Source organism: Primulina huaijiensis, chromosome 18, assembly GCF_012295235.1.
Source record: "Primulina huaijiensis isolate GDHJ02 chromosome 18, ASM1229523v2, whole genome shotgun sequence".
NCBI classification, from domain to species: domain Eukaryota; kingdom Viridiplantae; phylum Streptophyta; class Magnoliopsida; order Lamiales; family Gesneriaceae; genus Primulina; species Primulina huaijiensis.
This window is the reverse complement of record NC_133323.1, coordinates 10,901,818-10,908,155: the sequence shown is the minus strand read 5'-3', so window position 1 is coordinate 10,908,155 and position 6,338 is coordinate 10,901,818. Positions and strand designations below refer to the sequence as shown.

Genomic DNA, 6,338 nt, shown 5'->3' with positions numbered 1-6,338 from the left:
TACCAATGAAACATGGTACTCACATCGCAGATACTAGTCTCAAGCTCGAGCGGCCTATATCCTTCTTAGCGGCGGCTGAATCGACTAGGAACCGTTTAGAATATACAGTATTCCAAATATGAGTTTCATGATACTCATCATATGAGCATCTCATATTCTTTCTACTATTTGTATATTCAAGGGCTTTATCTATGCAACTAGCATGGGTATATAGATAAAGATGTGCCAAAACAATAATTTCAAATATTATTAAAATAAAGATTGCTTATACATAGAGTTTCATTGTGAACACTCGGCCAACACTTGGCTCGACGTGCACCTACTCTAACACTTCCATCTCCTGACATCTGAAAGGAAACCAAAATCAACCTCTAAATCCTCAAAACAGAATTACTAATGTCCCAAAAATCTTTGCATGCTCTGATACTACCAAATGTAGCGCCCTTACCCGAGCCACTACTAAACAGACTAATAAGCATGCAATATTAAAACTTAATAACAACAATTAAACAGCGGAAACCAAATAACTTAATCATCTTACAACCCAAATGAAAACAGAACAAACAACAGCAGTCTTAAACATTAATACAACCATATCAAAAACATAATTCTGAACGAGAAAACGATAAAACTCACAAAACCTCCACTGGATCACCACCGAAAACCCAACTGCTCTAGCCACTGCCCTGGTCGTCCGAACCGTCCAACCTAAGACCTGCCCCGTGGAATGGGTGCCCAAGATGAAAACAAAGACGTGAGCGACAATCGCCAATACGAGAATGTACGAGTATACAAACTGATATGATGCATGCGAAATGCAATATGCTCGGATATCAAGGATCAAGTCAAGAATCTCATGCTTAGTCTAGAGGTGCCTGAGTGTGTACTCTCTGATCTGACCTAGGCATGTTTTGGCTCCCACACTCATCATCAAGACGTGGACCTACAATGTCCAGGTCATCAGAGCCCGCGGGTCCCGTCGGACACTGTAGCTCTCGATGTCCCATCGTCCACAATACAGAATAGGGCTGAGCGGCCCCAACAAATGAGGTATATCTCAAAAGATATCAGGCTCAACATGATATGTCATGCATAATATGCCAAAGCAGTAAAACATGTATAATGCAACACATAAATATGCAGCATATAAGTGTGTATACTACGCTTGGATATCTCAGTCAGTACATCACGTACCTCACTAAAACAATCTGACAGAAAGCTCTTAACCTAGACAATACCAACAATATGAAATCACTATCAAACCAGATTCTGAATTACCAAACATGCTATAAAGTTCTTCCTAAAGGCTTTAGGATTATACCTGCGTCTGTCGTCAGCCCGCTGATGATGTCTCGATCTCAGTTCACCGACCCCCCCTCGAGTCGACACTAGCTCCGAAACTTCTCGACACCAAAGTGCCCTAGAAACTGGCTAGAAAACCTAAGGTAAAAGACTAGAACTCTCTCTCTGAAGGATGCGGTGTAAGAAACAAAAGAATTCGCCTTCTATTTATAGGCTGCATCCGGACTATTTCAGAAATCTGAATCAATCTTATCTGCGACGTGTCAAAATCTCATTCGTCTGGTTGGATTTCTCGAGATAACGTAATCGGAAGTAGATCGGGTTATCCATTTAAAATTCGGTGGATCCAACAGATTAATCCCAAATTATCAATTCGTCAATAATACTTAATTAACAACTCTTCTATTATATCTTAATTAATACTTCATTCAAAATAAGAATTTGGGTCATTACAGCCATGATCGTGGATTTTCAAGTGCCGAGCTGGTCGGACTTTTGTAAATTTCCAAAGTTCATTGGCCTTATAAGTGCCGAGATGGTCGGGCATTAATGAATACCACATTCATGGGCTTACATTTTGCCGATCTAATCATGCTTTTGTGAATTTTTGAAGTTTATTGGTCTTATAAGTACCTGATAGGTGTCGTTTTTGCAACCCTGATACATGAGCTTGCCTTTTTTTGTTCAGAGATGGGCTTGGATCCGCCCAGATGTGGCAATTTTAGGGGGCATCAATAGTACATCTCCTTTTTTAGTCTACGAGCCCACCCTAATTATTATGTCATTTGTGCTTGTCGTGTTTTTGTTCCATCCTAGTTGGCATAGTGAATGGTTTAGATTTCGACCAGTGTACCACACTGAGGAATGCTCGAGATCGTCTGATAGTTCTGTTCCCGAGTCGTCCGGTCTGCCCCTCCAAATCTGGGCCATTGGTTTCATTTCGATCGGACTTCTGGCATGAGACTCCTTCGAGTATAAATAGGATTTCCCCCCTTCATTTTCACTCTTATTTCCTTGAAGTCGTTAATCTTTTGAATTTTCGAGATCTTACCCGACCTGCCTATCTCATTACCAAACACTTATCATCCGACCCCTCCTTTCAATAAGATCACTCAACCATATCCCCTGGCGAGTCAGATATACAAATGCTAATAGAATTTCGGGATGTATTTTCTTCTCATATGGAAGAGTCAGTGCCATCCGATCCCATATAAGAGAGATCCGAGCCGAGCCTTTATAACTTGAAACCAAGATTTGGCCAAGTGATAGGCTGAGAGTCCGAGGAGGATGGTTGTTCGAGCCCTTATAACTTAAAACCTAGATTTGGCTAAGTAATAGACTGAGAAACCGAGCAGAATGAGTGTCCAAGCCTTTATAAGTGGAAACCAAGATTTGGCTAAGTAATAGACTGAGAAACTGAGCAGAATGGGTGTCCAAGCCTTTATAAGTCGAAACCAAGATTTGGCTACGTAATAATAAGAAATGGTGATTATCCGGGTTGTTCAAAAGTTATACTTAAATAAATTGTTGTGTAGACGGACATGCCAAAACTCAAACTTGAATAAATAAACGTGAAACATAATTTACCAAAAATCGAGCTCAAATAAATAGCTATTGATTAAGAATCTCCTTCATGTTTCCAGCCGCAAGGTTGGGTTTTTTGTGAATGCCATGATCGTGGATTTTCAAGTGCCGAGCTGGTCGGGCTTTCGTAAATTTCCAAAGTTTATTGGCCTTATAAGTGCCGAGATGGTCGGGCATTAATGAATGCCACATTCATGGCCTTACATTTTGCAGATCTGGTTTGGATTTTGTGAATTTATGAAGTTTATTGGTCTTATAAGTACCTGACAGGTGTCGTTTTTGCAACCCCAATACATGATATTGCCTTTTTTTGTTCGGAGATGGGCTTGGATCCGGCCAGATGTGGCAATTTTAGGGAGGCATCAATAGTACATCTCTTTTTTTAGTCTACGAGCCCACCCTAATCATTATGTCATTTGTGCTTGTTGTGTTTTCGTTCCATCCTGGTTGGCACAATGAATGGTTTAAATTTTGACCAGTGTACGACATTGAGGAACGCTCGAGATCGTCTGATAGTTCTGTTCTCGAGTCGTCCAGTCTGCCCCTCCAAATTCGGGCCATTGGTTTCATTTCGATCTGACTTCTGGCATGAGACTCCTTCGAGTATAAATAGGATTTCCCCCTTTCATTTTCACTCTTATTTCCTTCAAGTCGTTAATCTTTTGAATTTTCGAGAGCTTGCCCGACCTGCCTATCTCATTACCAAACACTTATCATCCGACCCCCCTTTCAATAAGATCACTCAACCATATCCCCTGGCGAGTTAGATATACAAGTGTTAATAGATTTTCGGGATGTCTTCTCTTCTCAAATGGAAGAGTCAGGGCCATCCAATCCCATATAAGAGAGATCCGAGCCGAGCCTTTATTACTTGAAATCGAGATTTGGCCAAGTGATAGGCTCAGAGCCCGAGGAGGATGGCTGTTCGAGCCCTTATAACTTGAAACCAAGATTTGGCTAAGTAATAGACTGAGAAACCGAGCAGAATGGGTGTCCAAGCCTTTATAAGTTGAAACCAAGATTTGGCTACGTAATAATATGAAATGATGATTATTCGGGTTGTTCAAAATTTATACTTAAATAAATTGTTGTGTAGACGGACATGCCAAAACTCAAACTTGAATAAATAAACGTGAAACATAATTTACCAAAAATCGAGCTCAAATAAATAGCTATTGATTAAGAATCTCCTTCATGTTTCCAGCCGCAAGGTTGGGTTTTTTGTGAATGCCATGATCGTGGATTTTCAAGTGCCGAGCTGGTCGGGCTTTCGTAAATTTCCAAAGTTCATTGGCCTTATAAGTGCCGAGATGGTCGGGCATTAATGAATGGCCCATTCATGTGCTTAAATTTTGCCGATCTGGTCGGGCTTTTGTGAATTTCTGAAGTTTATTGGTCTTATAAGTACCTGATAGGTGTAGTTTTTGAATATTTATTTATGTTAATTTTAATCCATTATCGTGTATCGAGTTTGCATTTTCGTTTTTAGTCATAATTTATGCATATTGTTTTACCATCACATGTTTCGGTTGATTTGTAGGTGGACTTGCTAAAAAGAAGGAATTATTGAGAAAAGTGCGAGAAGAGCATGCTAGGGTTGGTGTTTTTACCTGCCCCAACGCGCAAGAGAGAGCTTGAGAGGGCCACACACTAGGGCGGGCGATATCACCTGCCTCAACGCGCATGCCTGGAATAATATTTGCGGGCCTCACGCTAGAGCCCGCCCCAGCGCGTCGCAATATGGAAAAATACTTTGGACGATTTATTTCCTTCTGTGGTTGATTTTGACAAAAATAACTGACAGTAACCCTAATACATGAGATGGAGGTGGATTTGGAAGATTATTCATTATAGGAAGCACACAGAAAGGATCCGGAAGCTAGGAGATAGAGGAGAGCAAAAGAACTCAACCGAAGAACAAGAACTATATAAGTGTTTTTCTTCTTTTTAGTTTTCTTTAGTTGGGATTAAGGGGATCCTATCCCCAAACATTTATTTTGCGAATTATTTTTTAAGATTGAATTTGGTTTACGTATGCTTGATTATGCTATTGATTTTTTTTTTGCAACTTTGGAGTGTGATCAACTTCGAAAGGATTTTATCTGTTATAATTGAAATCGAGAGGAGATTTTATAACATAATTTATGGATCTACAACTTGCATAGATATATGAGGTTGGATACATATTGATAGTCACAGTCCAATAGGCCTAAAGACAGATGATTCCACGGTTCGTTAATGCGATAGTAATTGTTAAATAACACAAGGACACTTGGTTACTTCACTTTTTTAATTTGATCAATATAGCTCGACTGGGTATATTAGTATATTAGGGAATCCCGCCAAAAGCATGACTTAACAATTGAAATTCAACCGTTAGAAGATATTCAGGGGAAAGTGAACCAAGATCCTAACAATTGTTTGTTTATTAATTTGATTATATTATTTGTATCATGTTAGTAAATTATTTTATTTGACATTCAATTTAATTAATTAATTAATCCAATTTTTGTTTTAGTTAACTAAAGAATTGTGTTCAAGTTAAATTTGTCTAATCAATCTCTGTGGGAATGATATTCTTACTTTATATACTATATTATAACTTGACTCGTGCACTTGCGATTCATTCGAGCATAAACTTTCATTTTATTTTTATTGGAGATTTACTGTGCAAGAAAAGCTCGATCAAGTTTTTGGCACTGTTGACGGGGATTGAAATTGGAAACATTTTCTTTTACTTAATTTTTTTAGTTAATTTTATTTATGTATTTATTATAGATATTCCTTTGTGATTTTCCGTTTTCTAGTATATCTCGGCAGGAATTTTTTTTGATGTTCCATCAGAAAGTATTCATAAGTTTTTCCCAACAACATGAAGAGCCATTATATTTAGCATGGGAAAAATTCAATAGTTTAGCAAACACATCTAGGTTTCATGATTGTTTTAAATATTTTTTGAACCGAATTTTATTTGATGGTTTGGATGAAGAAACACAAAGATAGGTGATCAATGAAGTTCTGGCAACTGGTAGTCCCATAGTTATCTTAGAAGATGATGATATTATATATTTGTTAAATGATGTGGCAAATTTTGACTACCATCAGCATTGGTATCCTTCACTGCAGAGTTGGAGCCACCAATACCTTCCCGAAATTAGTTACTCGAATTTTATGAACCAACAGTTCGATTATCAAGAAGGGGATGAAGATATATTAGAATTAATTATGGATCGACTCGAGATTATGGTGGACAAATACATAGCATTGATTGGGAAATCGATAGAGGATCAGATTCAATCGGGAAAAGTGGTTGAAGAAGTATCGTTTGAAGAAGAGCTCACAACATCAGTTTTCGAGAGTCTCCGAGAATGTGAAGTGAAGCAAGATACTCAAACGATGATAAATCCAGTTTGGTTGGATGATGACGACTCAAACAACCAAAGTTGTGAGAG

The 6,338-nt window shown here is 38.5% G+C and overlaps 1 long non-coding RNA gene across 1 annotated transcript; it reads right to left on the bottom strand.

The window, feature by feature from the left end:
• Window positions 1-336: 336 nt before the first annotated feature.
• On the bottom strand, window positions 337-1,492 carry LOC140965108 (uncharacterized). The gene is made up of 3 exons (XR_012172964.1): window positions 1,322-1,492; window positions 1,195-1,227; window positions 337-715 (listed from the first exon to the last, which is right to left on the bottom strand). It is a non-coding gene; the product is annotated as an uncharacterized lncRNA (long non-coding RNA).
• Between the last annotated feature and the right edge of the window lie 4,846 nt (window positions 1,493-6,338).